We start from the raw sequence: 18,710 nt of genomic DNA on the forward strand, positions 1-18,710 counted from the left end.
CATCAGCTTCATAAAATAAAAAGTAATTAATATATTTCTCTCATGTATCTCCTTGCAGTCAGAATGATAAAATATTCACACGAGATGTGGCTTGGAAGTATGAATTTGATGAAGATGATTTAAAAAGAAAGATATTATAATTAAAGTCGAGAAAGGTCATTGAGTCGTAGCATCAGATAATGGCTAGATTATAAAACAGATGGCAAACGTCCCCAAGAAGAAGAAAAGCAGCAGTCTGTAAGATGGAAAAAAAAGATATTATTAGCAAAGTGAGACTGAACTTTACAGAAGTATTGCATTATGCCTGAAGTCTAAGCGGGAAGGAAAAAAATGGCCAGGCCCTCTTGGTATGCAAAACTTGTGGCTTTTTTTTCCAACAATTAAAAACAAAGTAAAAAACCTTTGGTACACAAAGCAGTGTCATAGACATATGTGTATTTGACCTATATGTATTATTGGTGTTGTGGTAGGGTCTAGTGGCCCTGTTCAGGAATCTGGACCCCCGTGTGTGAGGTGCTGGATGCAAATACAGTAAACCAAGAAAAAGCCTCTGCTTCAAAGGTCTAATCATACAGTGAAACACATCAAATGGAGTAAAAAGTATATAGCAGGGAATTGCAAGACAGCACTGAATGATCCTGTCTGATACAATAAGCAGAAGTCACAGCATAGGTACTGCAAACCTATTGTTGTGCTTTGTAGACATCATGACAGAGGTGAGTTTTAAGGAAGGATTCAAAGGAGAAAAGCATAGAGGCTTTCAAATTCATAAGAAACATTGAAGGAAGAACCCTGAAGATGCTTGCAGGGAAATTGTGATAATGACTGACATATAAACCAGCAGATCCAGAGTTAGAACATGCCATTTATATGTTTAAACTACAATTTTCCAAGACTTACTAATTAGTCAACTTAGAGTAGATTTTCAAGGAGAGGGCAAAAGGCACAAGGCCACCCTAAGTTTCAAGTCCCTGCTTCCAATCACAGTGGCACTAGAGGCTTTCAGAGAAAATGGTGCTAAATTTTCCTACATGGGCAAAACAATGTATATTTTCCTTACCCTTGTTCTCAGAACCTCCTGAACTATTTTTGTCAAATTTTCCAAAACAGTACAGGTGGAGTCTTACATTCAGCATAGAGAGTTTTGTCCCTCTGGTTGAAGTGTGGCAGAGCTATCAGCAACTGAAAGCAGGGAAGTGTTGGAAATAGGGACTGTCTGGCAATCTTAATAAAAAGTGATGCTAGAAGTTTTACCTCTAATATATAATGCATGTATTACTCCTGGGGGAATTCTTCTAAAAAGTTTGCATAAAGATCCAAAATTTTGTGCCAAAAATTAAAAATTCTGTATATTCTAAATAATTCAGTATAATCACACTAGTTTCACTTACTTACGTAATGTATTTAAACTACCGTACAGAAAAAAATTACAATAACTGTTCAGCATTCCCTAAACCCATAAAAGTTAAATTACAATGCTTGGTAACCAAGACCCACGTTTGAATTACAGAACATCGAACACCAAAATAAAAGTAATGTAAGGTAGAATGTTGCTTTATAATGCTCAGACTTTTACACAAGAAAGTCATACAATTTTGCTCATCATTGAATTGCATTTTTTAAATGGATCAGTAAAATAGATCCTGAGCTGTAATCTAACTCCATTGTGTTTCTCTGGCACAGAGAGAAAGGGAGAAAGTGCATAGACCTTCCTAGATGAGGATTTTGTTACTATTGTTGACCCGGGCTAAAGGTAGCAAGATATGTAGGTATATAAATTTGGGAAGGCTCGCCAATCTGACTTAAAGTGAAGATTATAGGTTCGCACGTCCCCCGAGTTAATGGTGAGATCTGAGGCAAAGCCTCAAGCCAAAGCCGGAGCTGAGTTTTCAGGATTCCCAGTCACAACACAGACAATGATCTTAACAATACCTATGCTTTATTTAATAGTGCAAGAGTACATATGCAGCACTTAGCCAAAACACTACAATAAAAAAATATCGCGGTTAATACCTAGATTACAATCAAAGATCTTACTTAACAATATTACTAAGCAATACCTATTGTTTTATTGATTAATCTTATGGATTTATCCTATGTCTAGCAAACAGGATGCAATACTCACTGACTTCTTTTGAACATTTTAGAAGCAGAGACCAGCTCGCTTCCACCTGTCAACAGGGAGTTATTGCAGTGGTTCAGAAAAGGAAGAGGTTAGCTAAGGGTTCTAAGAAATAACAAAAGTAGAATATCACAAGAAGAGAGAGAGACAGAGAAAGCGAGATAGAGATAGATAGAGAGTTGAGGGTGATAGGCACCCCACTGGTGCAGATCCGTCTGGCACAGCTTCACACGCGTAATGTTGGGTGTTCATTATGTGCCCTTCTGTTCTCCCAAAGGATTGTTTTGTACTCTTTTTCTCATGTGCTGACTAAATTAGGGTCTCACATAATCGAATCTTGAATACCTATGGAGACCCCCGTATATATGATGACCTTTTCTATTCATCCTGTTTTTCTGGAAACAAAGTTTAAAAGGGAAATTCCATCTTAGCCCTTTTACCTGAATATATTGGATGACCTTTTATTCTTTCCCATAAGTGAGAGACGGTTTGGGTGTATTTTGCTATTTGAGAGGTGTCGTTAGATGGCCCAGACTGAAATGATGCACCATTACTGACCTGACCTTAGACCTACTTATAAAAAATAATTTGCCCAAGCTTTCCCCCCCGCATGCCCTACTTACCGGGCAGGCCCCTTGCATTTCTGCTAACAGGGAAGAAAGTAAGCATAGATTCTTCTAGGCCTCATTTAGCCAAACTATCATGGCTTCTTTATATCTACCCTAATTCTAATACTATAAGCTAAGCACAGGCAACACTATCATTTACAATAAGGCTCCTTCACACCACTCTGGCAAAGTAAAAGAGCTTTAATTGACTAAGAATGGGAACAATTAAAAAACATTTGTCGTCTGCCTGTTTAATTGTTACATTTCGGAGCCAGACCCTGCTTCACACAGCCCTAGTCCCCCAAGCCAAGGATTCAGCAGCAGTGGTGAGAGGGACAGAGTGAGTGTCTTTTACTCATTTGCATGCAGGCAGGTTCTCAGTCTCACCCCCTTAATGTTTCTCCATGGATGCGGGTACATCCAGTCCCACTCCATTCACTTCCCGTGGTCATCCGTCAGGCAGCAGATACACCTGAGCTGCCACATAAGGGATGTGTGTTCCCGCAGATTTCTTTGCTTCCCCGTTTTTCTGCAGAAGGTATGAATTCTGCATCATGTGCAAGATGTAACATATCCAGTCCAATCATAATAGCTGTCCTTGGCCCATTTCAGAGAGTGGCTCTTTAACATTGTTTCTGATATTTGTGCTGATGACACCTTATTCTTCTCAGCCAATACAGGAATCACAAAACGTAAGACTTTCAGGGTAATTCCACACCCTTGCTGATCTGGCCATGACACTAAATCTCCTCGGAGCTGCTTAGTCAAATTCAATGGGTCAGATCCTTTTGGGGTTTCTTTGTTTTAATTTTTTTGAAGTCTGGGTGGGTGTGGCATGCATTACTGTCCTGTCATCTCTGACGGCATGGTTCAACTCCCATGTTGCATTACAACTAGAGTGGGATTTGTCAAGATCCCTTTAGGCACATCGCAACATTTTTGAATGCTCAGCTCAGCAGAGGCCTAAAAATGATTTAATAGGGCTGCTGCTTGTGTGTGTTGGAAGTGAGATGCACTGACTGAAGTGTGTGGGGAAGCTTTCTTGAGTTTGTACCTCATGTTCACCAAGTGGCTCCTAGCAATCTCAAAAGCTTCATAAACCTATAGCCCTTTATCAACCAAACTCCCACTGGCTTCTGGAAGGCCAGGATTTCATCCAGTCTTTGTCAGCGCTGGTATCTTTAGCTATAAAATAGTGTCTCAGACTTCTGGTTCAGATCCTAAACAGAAATCTATGTATAACCCACACACCTTTTGGGTGTGGTGTACTGTCCCACCAAGTGGCACTGAAACTACTTTGAGAGAATAATGAGTCTGCTCTATGCAATTAGTTGCTAGCCAGTTGGCTTTTCACTTATGTAGAAGAGTCTCATACACTAAGCCCTGAGGTCCCAGGTTGGATTCTGCTTGCAGTTGATTGGTGCCTGGAGATGTTACGTATGTAACTTGACCTCATTGATGCAATGTCCTGGAGATCCTAAATTAGATTTTAGCAATGTTCCATTCCAAGAGAGGTATTTCCACAACCGTCCTTGGCATTCTTGTCCATAGATGGAAATGAGTGGAGAGACTGAGGCTCAGAACTCCAGTCAAGGACAGTTACAAAGACTTCTAAATTGTAAGACCCAACATAGAGTCATCTCTTTATTCCAGAGCCACTTCTTTATTCCAGTGTGGTTAAAGTCCAAGTCAATTTGTACATGCTATATTTTTATTGGCATATATTTGAGGTGGAACATCAAATGTGTTCAGCTTATGTGGTTCATTTCCCTACAGGTTCATGCTCGTCTTTACTAATTCTGACAGATTAAATACCGTGTGTTCCAAATTCTCGTGAGTATTTTCCAGGCACATGCTGGACGGATAAAGGCAGAAAGAAACCAGACTCCTATACTCCCTTTTGCAGGAAAACCTTGCAGTGGGGCTTAGCGTACCACCCTTTGATAGGACTTTTGGCTTCTACATATAGTAGCGGAGTCTTTTATCAATTATCACATGCCAACTCTGTTTTCTGTAAAGCTACTCTTACAGTGAAAACAGTTTTAAACTCTGTTTGAATTGGCTTTCCAGTAGCTAAGGGATCGCCAATGTATTATATATTCTCTCGTCTCTTGCCAAAGGGAGTTCAAACAAAAAGATTTTGCAGTGGTTTCCACAGGTTGAGTCACAGCTGTCATGCATGTGTGTCCATTTACACCAGTCCAAACATGCCACCGGGCAGGGACTGTGGTGCTTTAGGAATATACTTCAGCCAAAGGAAAAACTGCAGACCGTTGATCAAGAGTTTACGCCAGTATTTTATCAATATGTGGATGTCCTTGATATTAATTACTTTTGTTGTGTCATTAAAAGCTACTAGCCAAATTCTAGTCTCCTTTATGCTACAGCATCCCCAAATTGTTGATGCTGAGCAATTTGGGCTTGCGAATGGCAGAAGATATTACGCTTACTGAGAAATCTGTGGCTGTTTTGTTCATGGTGAGAAGGTAGCTACGCTCTTTAAAGATGATTTTGGATTCTGGAAGATGGGTGTTACATTCAAGCCCAGGGAATGTTCCTAACTGCTATTGTTTGAATGAACAGTGTCCAATCAAAGCATCCCTTATCTCCACTCAGACGTACTTCCTAGAGTAGACACCGAGACAAATACAGGAGAATGTAACCATTGCTTCTGAGTAAGCTGTCTTTTCCCCAGCTGTTGATCTCCAGAACAATCTTCCTGAACTATATAAATACAATGCTTCTATAGCCAAGTATGAGTTATATGTTATTTTAAAAAGAAAATGTCTTTATAGCCAAAGACATACAGTATACAGCCAAATAAATACAATGAATTCATAGCCACATATATATAAATACTGTGCTTCCATAGCCACATGTAACCCATTTAATGACAGTGTGTTTATAGTGACATGCATCTCTTATATAGCTATATAAATATAATGCATTTGTAACCATATACAATTATCTCCAGCTCATCCACTCATCCTTTCACTTCAGTTCTCAGTTGAAAATATTGTTTCCTTTCATACTCCAAATTTCTTTACCTCTCAATTATTATGTGACGATATGAAAACTTTACTATTAGCTTTGGAGAGCACTTTAGAGCTTTAGTTTGTATGAAAAGACACCATGAAGAATAAAAAAACAAAAAGCAGTCCAGTGGCACTTTAAAGACTAACAAAATAATTTATTAGGTGGTGAGCTTTCATGGAACAGACCCACTTCTTCAGACCATAGCCATACCAGAACAGACTCAATATTTAAGGTACAGAGAACCAAAAATAGTAATCAAGGTTGACATATCAGAAAAATATTATCAAAGTGAGCAAATCAGAGGGCAGAAGGTGGTGGGGGGAGTCAAGAATTAGATTAATTCAAATATGCAAAAGAGCCCCTATAATGACCTAAAAAATCCCCATCCTGGTTCAAACCACATGTTAATGTGTCGAATTTGAATAGAAAAGAGAGTTCAGCAGCCTCTCATTCCAATCTGTTGTGAAAATTCCCCTTCAGTAAGACACAAACCTTCAGGTCATTCACAGAATGGCCCACTCCATTAAAATGCTGGCTGACCAGTTTGTGGATCAGGAGTGTTTTTATATCTGTTTTGTGCCCATTAATTCTTTGCCTAAGAGAGTTTGAAGTCTGTCCAATATACAAAGCATCTGGCAACGCTGGCACATGATGGCATACATGATGGTAGCTGTGGAACATGAGAATGCGCCTGTGATTCTGTGAATAACCTGGTAAGGTCCAGTGATGGTATCTCCAGAATAGATATGTGGACAAAGCTGGCAACAGGCTTTGTTGAAAGGAAAAGTTCCAGGACTGGTGTTTCTGCGGTATAGATTGTGATTGTTGGTGAGAATCCTTATAAGGTTGGGAGGTTGTCTGTAGGAGGCCTGTCACGTAGGGCCTTCTGGAGTGTGGCATCCTGATTAAGGATAGGTTGTAGGTCTTTAATAATGCGTTACAGTGGTTTGAGTTGGGGGCTGTAGGTAATGGTGAGTGGTGTTCTGTTCTTGGCTTTTTTGGGCCTATCTTGGAGTAGCTGGTCTCTGGGTATTGATCTGGCCCTGTCAATTTGTTTTTTTATTTCTGCTGGTGGGTAATTCAAGTTTATGAATATTTGGTAAAGATCAGTTTTCAGTCTCTGTCAGTAGGATCAGAGCAAATGCAAATTGTACCTAAGGGCTTGACTGTAAACAATGGATTTAGTTATTGTGCAGGATGGAAGCTAGAAGCGTATAGGTAGGTATAGTGATCAGTGGGTTTCCGGTAGAGTGTGGTACCAATGAGGCCTTCCTTGATTTGTACTGTCGTGTCCAGGAAATGTATCTCTTGAGTGGAGTAGTTGAGGCATAAGTTGATGGTGGGGTGCAGATTGTTAAAGTCTCTGTGCAATTCTTCTAGAGTCTCTATACCATGGTTCCAAATCATAAAGATGTCATCAATGTATCGTAAGTAGAGGAGGGGTAATAGGGGATGACAGCTGAGGAATCGTTGTTCCAGGTCAGCCATAAATATATTTACCGTTTTTTCTTTGCCACTATTCAACATGAGGAATAAAGTTAGCATTAGGCCCTGGATAAATGCTGATATGAGATATTTATTTTTCTTCGCCATAATTTCTATCTGGGCTGAGGAGGATGTTTGTAGTACAGTTAGCCTGTCACTGTGTATGGTAAGAGACATACACGGTCTGAGTCAGAAGCTGGGTCTGAATGAGCTTTCCCCTGACAGCTACATGGGAGTGACTTCAGGGCCAAACTATGTTTACGTGAACACACTTACTCTGCTTATACAGCCCCTGGCTCAAAGTGGCCAACTTTGGCTGGTGTTGGACTACAAATCACTTTAGTACTGAATGCTGGGAGAGTGGAATGCTGTTATTAATGCTGTTGTTGCCTGTACTGTGTGAATAAAAGGGAGAGAGCTGTGCTCAACCTGCCTCAAATGAGGAGGTCACCTGAACTGAAAGGATCTCATTAAACCAGCGGCTCAAATGCCAGATCCCTTTGAAAATAAGAGGAGAGTTCATGGGACAGTGGAACTCCAATCTCTCACTTTGCTCACCTTGATAATTTTTTTCTGATTTGTCAGCCTTGATTATCTTTTTTGGTTCTCGGGGCCTTAAATATTGAGTCTGTTCTGGTCTGGCTATGGTCTGAAGAAGTGGGTCTGTCCCACGAAAGCTCACCTAATAAATTATTTTGTGTCTTTAAAGTGCTACTGGACTGGTTTTCCGTTTTGATACTATATAGACTAGCATGGCTTTCTCTCTGTTACTCTCACTGGTGTAGGACTGATTTTAGCCTCTGTGTTGCTGGGTTTTTGGAGGGAGAAGATGGAATTTTATGGTGGGAAGTTTTTCTTTATTGGACTGTTTGAAGTCACTCTAAGAACTGGGATGTTGGCTTGTGTCCCAAGGAACATATATTAGGATCAAATTTCTGTTGTGTTCTGTTGCTTCTTTTACTGTCTTCATCACCTTAGTATCTCAGCACCTTCCAACAGTGCATTTAGAAATCCAACTAACGTTGCTCCTGTGTTTGTTCTTTCACCATTTTCCTAGGAAAGGAGAAAGTGCAGAACAGAGGGTTGCTTTGTTTTTGGTTTAAAAGCAGGAGAAGCTGGAAGGGAATTCCCGGAGGCATGATCTCCCTTTTGGGCTGCTCCCAGGGCTCATGAAAAACCACAATTAAATAGGCAGGGTGTGGGGGCCTTGACCATTGGTGTGAGGTGAATGCAAGTTCTCACATGGATTCACAAGATATCCTGTGGACATTAGCAACACAACACACTAAGATTCTGTTGCTTGGCTAGAGCAATTTTTGAAGGGCAAGTTGATACATCTGCTGAGTACAGCTCCAGTGGTGTTAAACAACTGATAAGCTGTCAAGGCACTGCTTGAATTACATTGATTTGCCCTCCCTGGTTTTACCCTTCCTATTTTTCAGCTTTTTTCTGTCAGATAAAAGGCCTATAAGTGATATACTCAACTGCCAGCCCTGTATTAATGTGGACTTTTATGAGGGGGAGGAGGTGAGCATCTTTCAAGGTCATTAGCTGACAATTGTAGCCTGTTTGAAAACTGCCTGCCCTCTCCATTAATTAGCTCACAGATCTGCTCAGATGTTAATTTGACGCCACTGGATAGCCACATATTTCTGCTGAAGATAGATTAAGGAAGGAGTTGCAGCCTTTATTTTAGCCTCTGATATCAAAGGATTCTTTTTTCTGTGTACTAGTTTCAGGGTAAGTGAATCTGAGCTTTGAGATGCAGACATATATGGAAAGGTTCTAAGTACTCTTGTTTGTCTCTTTCCTGCTTAGGCAGCCAGGATGTTGCCCAAAGGATTCCCCTGATGTAGGATGATCCATCTCATGCCACACATCTGCCTCCCATTAAGGGCATGGGAGACTGTGCTTTGCTTAATCTTTAGCCAATGCAACACCCTGTCTGTGACATGTACAGCCAGATACTTTGAACACTTTGATACTTTGTCTCTCCGTGGCCCAGTATCAGGTGACCTGGACCAATGCTCCCTCTAACTTTTTCCATCCATGCATGGAATAAATTTTGTTACATGCACCATGGCACGTGTGCTGTCCATCACCAGTAGAAACACATCCTGTAGGCACTTTGCTGAGCAGCTGGGTAGCACCTGAATCTCTCCTGGGTGGTCACCCAAGTGCTCAGTTTACAGGGAACCCTGACTTAGATTTGTTATCTCACCTAAGCTTCTACTTATCTGCACACACTTCCCCTGCCTTTTCTCATTAAGGAGGTGATTTTTAGTGAATTACCATTCTGCTTTGCAAGGATCTGCAGAGCTACAACACAGTTCTGGTGATCCCCAAGTGACTACTGCATCTACACCACCACCTTATAGGGAGGCAAAACAGTGACTAGGAGGCTGTGAGCCTTGTGGGACCAAGCACCAAATGGCTGCGCCAGCCACAGAGGGTTTCACTGAGGGGTTGCCTGAGGTGCTGATTGAGCCAGGTGTATTATTTTCGGGGGACACCAGAAAGTTGTCTGTGCAAACAGGCGAGACACCAGCTTGTTGCTATGAAAGAGCCTGTTCCCTTGCTTTGGGTTCTGGCTTCTGATTCTATCTTTGACCCTTGGTTTGACCCTCTGGTCTAGACTGACTCCAGCTCAGTTCACAGGGGCTGACCACCTGTGCGCTGGCAGGGACATGGGTTTTCCTAGTTTGTAGGCCTCTCCATTCTGGCACAGAGGGGTGCCCAATGATTGCATTTCTTTCCAGTCCATGTCCAATCTTCCTGTGGCCCTGCTCCTGGAGAGGCATTATTTTTCCCTTAGGGGAGAAAAGATGCCAGTTACTAAAGGATAACAGCACTATTTCACACTTATTACCAGTAGGTCTCAACGTGCTTTACAAAGGAGGTTAGTGTGGAACTGAGACACAGAGAGGTGATATAACTTGTCCAAGCTCAAACAGTAGGCCACTGGGACTATGTCTGCACTAAAGAGTTATTCTGAGATAACAGCCATTATTTTGAAATAACTTTGCTAGCATCTGTACTACTAAATTCAAAATAGCGGGTTCGTTATTTTGTAATCGGTAACCCTCATTGCAGGAGGAATAAAGCCTATTTTAAAATAGGTATTTTTGAAAAAGGTACTATTAAGACATGGAATAAGGTACTATTAAGACATGGAATTTCGAAATAGTTGGGTGCTATTTCAAAACGCATTTTGTGTGTAGTTGTGTTATTTCAAAGTCAGGTATTTGAAGCTACCTCTTTCATGTAGCCTGGTAGGCCCAGGATAAGAACTGATATCTGTTGTGTACCAATGAAGTGTTTTATTCACTAGGCTACACTACCTTGCAGGGCCTTTTTAACAGCCTAGTTATGGAGAAGAAGAAGGGAACAAACTAAGGCTACGTCTACACGTGCCCCAAACTTCAAAATGGCCACGCAAATGGCCATTTCGAAGTTTACTAATGAAGCGTGCGCGTGGCAGCGGCACTTTGAAATTGACGCGGCTTGCCGCCGCGCGGCTCGTCCAGACGGGGCTCCTTTTCGAAAAGGACTTAGGGGACTTCGAAGTAGGCGGGGTCCTTTCAAAAAGGAGCCCCATCTGGACGAGCTGCGCGGCGTCAATTTCGAAGTGCTGCTGCCGCGTGCATGCTAATGAAGCACTGAATATGCATTTCAGCGCTTCATTAGTAAACTTCGAAATGGCCATTTGCGTGGCCATTTCGAAGTTTGGGGCATGTGTAGACACGGCCTAAGGGACCCTACTGCTAATGGAGGGAAGTTAAGTAGCCACTTTTTAAAAGTATGTTCTTCCAAGCTTAAGATGCATAACATGCTGGGTGAAATTCTGCCCCTTTTCAAGTCTATGGAAAAACTCTCATTTCAACAGGGTCAGGATTTCATCTGTGATTTCTACAGCTTTAATATACCCAACAGGCCTGTGGGGAAGAAAAGCCCAACATGATGACTTCCAAGCTGACAAAAAAAATTGCCTGGGGACACTGGTTCACTCAGACTTGTGCAGGGGCAAAGACTTCTGCTAATCAGAGAAGATGTGGTTTGGTCTGTGTTTACAGGGCATACCGGGGACATGGGGGTGGAGGAAGGAGCTGTGGAGGCCATTATGAGTGCAGGGCATACCAGGGAGACAGCACAAAGGTGAGACTAGGGCAGGGTCTGCACTTACCTTGAATACTGACAGCTGCTATGCAATTTTAGATATGCCAGTTGCATACCAAAAATCAGTTTAGCAGCCGTCAATGTTTGTCCCTATCCTCCCGGCAGCATGCCAATGGGAGCACTCCTCCCATCGGCATTCCTTTCATCCTTGCCAGCTGGCAAGGAGTTCTGGGATCGACAATGACCCCAGAAAGCGTTGTTTTGCGCATGTGCAGAATGGCACCCCGTAATATCAAACCAAAGTGATCAATCTTCCACAGCCAGTGTAGACCCAGACTGGGAGAGAGACAAAAAAATGCAGCTAGAGGAGAGGAGGTGGGTAAGGTGGGGCATAAGAGGGTTGAAATGAGAGTGGAGGTCAAGGTAGTGCATAGAGATTGGACAAGACTGGACAGCAAGGATGAGATGCTGAATATAAAGGGTATTGGACTCCGGCTTTGTCCACACTTACTGGGAGATCAACCTCATGGGGATAAATTTAGTGGGTCTAGTAAAGACCCACTAAATCAACTGTTGATTGCACTCCTATTTACTCTGATATTACCTGTGTTAGAAGAGTAAGAGGAATCGATGGGAAAGTTTCCCTCAGCAACCGCCTGCAGTGGGGACACCTCAATAACTTTAACTAAGGTATGTTGACTCCAAGGAATTTCGTACCTTAGTTCAATGTTGCCTACGAATGTAGACCAGACCTGAGTATAGGCTGTGAGTTTAAGCAACATCAGAGAATAATAGACTGTAGGTCTGGAAGGGACCTCAGGAAGTCCTCAAATCAAGCCGCTTGTGCTAAGGCAGGACCAAGTAAACCCAAACCATCTTGACAGGAGTTTGTCCAGATCCGTTTTAAATAACCTCCCATGATGGGAATTCCACAACCTGCCTTGGAAACCTATTCCAGAGCTTAATTAATTTTATGGTTAGACAGTTATTCCTAATAGGTAATCCAAATCTCTTGTACTGCAGATTAAGCACCTTACTTCTTGCCCTACCTTCAGTAGACATAGAGAACAAATGGATCACCATCTTCTTTATAACAGCTCTTCACATATTTGAAGACTGCTATCAGATTGCCCCATTCATCATCTTTTCTCAAAACTAAGCATGCCCCTTTCCTCAGAGGAAACCTTTTAACATTTTTGTTGCTATCATCTGGACTCCTAGTTTATCTACATATTTGCTAAAGTGTGATGCTCAGAAATGGGGCCAGTGTGTAGCTTCCCCATAGGTGAATACCTCCCATATTTTGCATCCATTGCTGACTGCTATTCAAGCTCACAACCCCTGATCTTTTTCAGTAGTACTACCTGCTAGCCAGCTGTTCCCAATTTTGTTGATTTGCTTTTTACTTCCTAAGTAAAGTATTTGGCATTTGTCTTTATTGACTTTAATCTGGCTGAATTTAGACCATCTTTATTTTTTCAAGGCCCTTGTGAATACTAATCTTGACCTCCAAAATGATTGCAATCCTTCCTAGCATGGCATCATTTGCAAGTGTTACAGGCAAACCCACCACTTCATTATCCAAGAGATGAATGAAATTATTGAATAGAATTGGAATCAGGACTGAGCCCTGCAGAACTCCATTAGGGTATGTTCTTCCAGTTCAGCAGTGAACCATTGATAACTACTCTTGAGTATGGCCAGTCAACCAATTTGGCATCTAGATAGTAAATTAAGCTAGCCACCATCTGTGCAGCCAGGCAGTCATCTCCATGATGCACATGTCCTAGCCTGGGCCATGGCCCTCAGCCAGGAGGATGGACAAAAATACAACCAGCACCCCACATCTTAGCTCTTGGAGCTTTGTAGTCACAGCTGAGCTGATCAGGATCAAACCTGGAAGTATTATTGCCCATGTAGATGAGCAGCATGTGATAGTGTTCAGAGGGATGAATGAGCTTTGGTAACTTTTCTGTAACATCTCAGATGCAGGCTTCAGGCAGGTAGCACATCTCTGGATAACATGGCATTCTTGGAGGAGGCTGCAGTGCCTCCCTTGCTAGGATGGTTATTGGTCAATGCCAACAGCTTCAATATCACCTTGGGAGTCCTACCTGGCCTCTTGGTACATCCTGAGAGGATGTAAAATTTGGCAAAGGTATCATAATTCAGGTGGGTTCGGTGAATGGCAAATTCTAACATGTTCCCAGTGCCTCCAAAACACTCTTTAGCTTGCAACTTTCCTCAGGAAGGCAAAGTAGCATAATTCCAAGCTTTTGAAGCAGATCTTTGCATTTTTAAGGTAGGACCTGCAGCAGCAAATCTGCCTTCCAGTGCTGCCTTCATGTAGGCGATGCTTCTCTGCTCCATCTAATGACTTCTAAAACTGAATGCCAAATAGCTCTGTTCATTAATAAGTCCCTCTGCCTCCTCAAACTTCCCTTTAATGTTCACTGGAAGCACATTACTCATGGAATGCAATGTCTAAACTCCCCCTTTAATTTGTTATGAGAATGTTTGGACTTTGTGGTTTATTGTAACACAAATCATTGTTAACATGCACCATTGTGACAACTGTAACTTATAAAACAATGGGGAAAATTACATCAAGGTGCATTACCACAAGCCTCCTCTTCCTTCCCTGACATAAAGGGGCCTTATTGATGTAATTTTGTGCACAAAAGGGTGTCTTGTCAACAAGAACAATGTCAGAGTCTTAAAAGCAAAGACTATAGCTGTGCTGTTCTTTGAAGTGAAGTTGAAAAATTGTCTCCACTGATGCAGGTCACTCTGATTTCATTACTGTCATTGGCTGTGCTCTGCTTCCCAGTGCTTCTGTGTTTTACCCACTCACCCAAGGAAACACTTCAATACTTAAAATTCAAGCACTGAAGACAGATCTCTGGGGCTGGTATAAACTGATGCTCCATTTAAGTCCACTTCTGGGAGCATGAACTTCATGTGAATCTGAATTGAAATTTAATGGAATCACGCTGATCCATGCCTGCTGAGGATCTGGTCTGTAGCTTAAAATTCACCTTTCTCACCAACTCAAAGTCTGTGTCCTGTGCTGCAGTTTCAGGTTCTGATGGCAGCCTGGGTAGCTACAAATAAGATTGCTTTGATCTAGCTAGCTCCTGTACCTGTGCAGTGTTATTGTGTCAGTGCAAGCTTCAATGTGGCTATAGGAGACTGCCTGTACCCTGTATAATTATGCACAGGGCTAACCCACACAGAGGGAGCACTGCTATGGCTTCACTGCTCTGGTTCCTGAGCTAGCTGGTTGAACATTAGCTCAGGTATGTCTAGGGCTTGTGTCCATTACGGGGTGGATCAAAGTTATAGCGATCAATCCACTGGTGGCTGATTTAGTAAGTCTGGTAAAGACCCACTAAATCAACTGCCAGTCACTCTCTGGTCATCTCCAGTACTCCATCAGAATGAGAGGAGTTAGGGGAGTTTAGCCCCTCACTTCTCTCCCTCTGAAAGCAATAGACTCTATCCACAAAAGCAGAGGTTTGCCGGTAGGATGTGCATCCACAGTAGGGTCTTTGCTAGCCCGGCTTTGTTAGTCACAAATCACAGGTTGTCACACTCTTGACCAACTTAGCTGAGTTGGCAAAAGGTTGTAGTGGAGACATGGAGCTGGCCAGGAGTGTGGAGTTGGGTTCTTCCTGATTGTACAACAGTATTTTAACAATATCTTAAAACCTCCTTTCCTTTGGTGGGTAATTTCATAGGCTGGTAGAAAAGCAGCTGTTGGTAGTTCACAGTTCACATTTCCTTGAGAAGTATAAAATCCCAGCTGGATGTCATGATGATAGATTTTATAGATTTTTCTCCTCTCCCATAGGCTAGGCAGTTAAACTCCACGGTAGACTATAGTCGATTTCCATGCGTTTCACTTCTTGAGATAATCCATTCGCCTTTGTTCTTTGAAAACTTACTGAATAAGCCACTTGTTTCACTCTAGTGAGGAACTAACACTTTGGGGGCCTCCTCTTTGCCTGTCTTATGTATAACCGAAGCAAGGAGTTTTATGAAGTACAATAAATACCCAGGTCTGCCAGATGTGGGATTTTCTTCTTTTCTCTACTAGAAAGGAGGTCACATTTTTAATTCCAGGCGTTAGCTGACTGCAAATAATATGGGCACTGTTTCTAAAAGGCATGTTATGACAGTATAAATTATCACATCTTAGATGGAGGTAAATATAGAAATGCCATAGAAATGGGGATATGTTTTACTCAGGAAAGTGTAATGTTTGTCTTGCCAGAAGTAGGATCGTTGTGTATTTATTATTTGCATGCTCTTTCATGCTGTTGTACAGGCCTTATCAGTAACCCGTGATGAAGCGGGGAATGCCAAAGTGGAGATATTCCAGTTTCCCAGAAGTTTGGGGGCTACTCTGTAGGAATCTGTGCCAAAGATCTTGTAGACCCAATTCAAACCTGATGTAACTGGGGCCAAATTCAATGGGGTAAGTGAGTGTTGGTGTAAGCTGTAGACCACGTGTTAGTGGCAAAATCGAATGACATGCACCGAACTGGCATTCAGTGAGTGTGAATGTAGCATATGCCAAGACAGCAAAAGTGGGACATGAACATAGTAGGAAAACCAACCAAGAGATGGGTGTAAGGGAAGACTAGGAGGCCTGTAGTTGCACTCATTTTGCAGACTCACTGACTGTCCTGTTATTTAACTTTACACTTCTTTGCCACTTCCACCCAGTTTCTTGCTGACTTCCATTAATGTGTATCTTGTCCCCACACTGATATATCACCTGCATCTGTGATATCCCTATTAGAGAGAGAGTAAATAGGGCCCAGGAAAGAGAACAGGGACAGGGGACTAAAGAAATACCAGTGGAATGAATGGAAGGACGATGTGGTCCATAGTAAACAGTTGTGATCTTCATTTGCTTGTCATAGCTCCTGGGAGTGAGTAAGCTGCTGAGGCTGCCAGGAAGTGGCTCAGGGAAGTCACAGTAAAGGAATGCAGTAAGTGACTGTGATTCAGAGGGTCCCTGGCATAGGCCCTGGAGTAGTGGGGTGACATAGGTTCCCACCACCACTCACCACTAGGGCAGTGGCTGGCCTTTGGGTTGCACTGCTGAGCTGTGGAAGAGGGGAGTACAAGTGGTGATGCAGCTGGAGGGTCGTGTCATGAAAAGGACACTGCAGTCTCAGGAGTGATGTGGGTCAGAGTGTGGACATGGCAGTGGGCTGTGGAGCTAATCCCAAGATGGCCAGCAGGGGGCACCAGCATGGTGAATGAAACCTCATTGCAAGCAGCATTAACTTTTAATACATTCAAAATGTCATTTAGTGAAGCATCATTTAAATTTGAAGCAATGCTGCTTGCTGTCAAAGTGCCGCTCCATGAAGGCACAGTTCTTGCTCATGCAGCAGAGTCTCAGTTGTAACTTTATCTTCTCCACCTTCGTCTCAGCCCCATTAAACTTAATCACCATCATATAGTATTACCATTCAGCTAATGAAAAATAGTTATCTCCAGAGGTAAAGTGTTATTAAGGGGTAGTATATAACACAGTAAGCTTTTGTTCCTTTGTGCTTCTTTCCTTCTTAATAGATATTAACTTTGCACTGAGAGGGCAGACCCAGAAATGCTTAGGAGCAGAGGAATCCCATGCAGAAAATAAAGAATATATTCATGTAAAAATCTATCATGGCTCCTGATCCCACACCATGAATCACTGGATGTGTTTGACTAAGCTAAGGAGCAACTGGGGAAAGATTTGCCAGTAGGAGGAATAAAAAAGTTACTTCCATTTGGAATTATCCCACATCTGTAATTTAATTTTTTTAAAAAATGGAGAGGAGAAGCAGCGTAGTTACAGACCTTTACAGTAATCTCACGGCCAGTGCAGTGCATGTGTGTGCATGTATCACTGATGCCACAAACTTTTCCCGTCATGCCCTTTCTTACTACCAGTGACAGAATCTGTCTGTGCTCTTCCCATTACTGCACAGGTGGCTCAGCACAGGAGCTTGGGCTGATGGCAGAGCTAGGGGTAGGAAAGGGGTTGGGAGCAGCATTCCCTGTAAGCTGAGCACTTGGGCGGCTGCCCAGCAGAGATTCAGGTGCCACCCAGGTGATAGCAGAGTGCCCACAGCCAGCAGCATAGGGTTCTACTGGTGATGAATATCCCCATGTGCCCTAGTGCACATCACAAAATTTATTCTACGCATGTAAGGAAATGATTAGAGGGAACCCTGGCTGGGAGAGGAGCTGCAGCTGGGCCTGGAACTGGACTGGGGGTGGAGTGGGAGGCTAAGTGTAAATGATGCTGGAGGCGTAACACAGGGCTGAGTGGCACTCTCTCCCTGCCCCATTGGGGGCTGGCTCAGACCCCAGCATACGTCCCCCTTAATGCTCTTCTGTCTTCCTCTAGGGGGCACCTGGCCTACAGTCTGGGGACCTCTGGGATGTGTGTGTTGATAGCAAATTATACAAATGGCCTTAAACTGAGAAATTCAGACCCAGATTTCAAACTCTTGTAAAGTTCAGGGATATTAATTTCCAGACTTTTGGCCCATTAGTGAGATCTCAGGCCACCATGAAATCTGCCTGCTTCATAATTTAGAGGTGGTTAGGCCTGGTACTTTAGTTCAGGCCTTTCTCTAGTTGTATCATATGTACTGATTCTGTATGGACCCCAGAGCACATTCCAAGTACACACTCTTGCTGTCTTTGTGTTTCATCATGCACGTCTGTTATAACCTGCTCCCTTTCAGTAAATAATTATCCCATGCCTCCCATCTAATAAAAACAATATGCATCATTCTTATGTTTCCCCTTTTTATCTGCTTAACGTGATCCTGTAAGTTTCTTTGTATCTTTTATACATTAAAGACCCAAATAATTAATGAAAGATTCCAGAGATTTCTTTGGGGGTGGGGGGAGGGGGAAACCAACCCAACCCAACCCAACCCAACCCAACTTAGGATACTTTTGAAAATGATAGAAGCAAGTGTTGTATTGACAATTCCAAACTAGTTTAGGCATTAGGCCAGTGTGAAGAAAAAGAAAATCATGTTACCATAACGGCTGACACATGAACGTTGTTAGCATTTACTCTGAGGTGCAGACGTGTACTCAAGAAACATGCATCCCATAAAAGGTGAGTCTGTTTTGCAGATGTTTTCTCAGGGAAGATGTCATTCTAATAAGCAATACTTTGTTCCCACTGTTTAAGTTTGAATTGGAATGAATGATTAAGTTCTAAGCTTTTTTCCTCCTGTTGAAATGTTCCTTTTTTAGTCTGTCACAAAGGAAATAATAAGCAGTCCTATGGCACCTTAGGGTATGTCTGCAGCTGC

The sequence above is a fragment of the Carettochelys insculpta genome, chromosome 6, assembly GCF_033958435.1.
Source record: "Carettochelys insculpta isolate YL-2023 chromosome 6, ASM3395843v1, whole genome shotgun sequence".
Classification (NCBI taxonomy): domain Eukaryota; kingdom Metazoa; phylum Chordata; order Testudines; family Carettochelyidae; genus Carettochelys; species Carettochelys insculpta.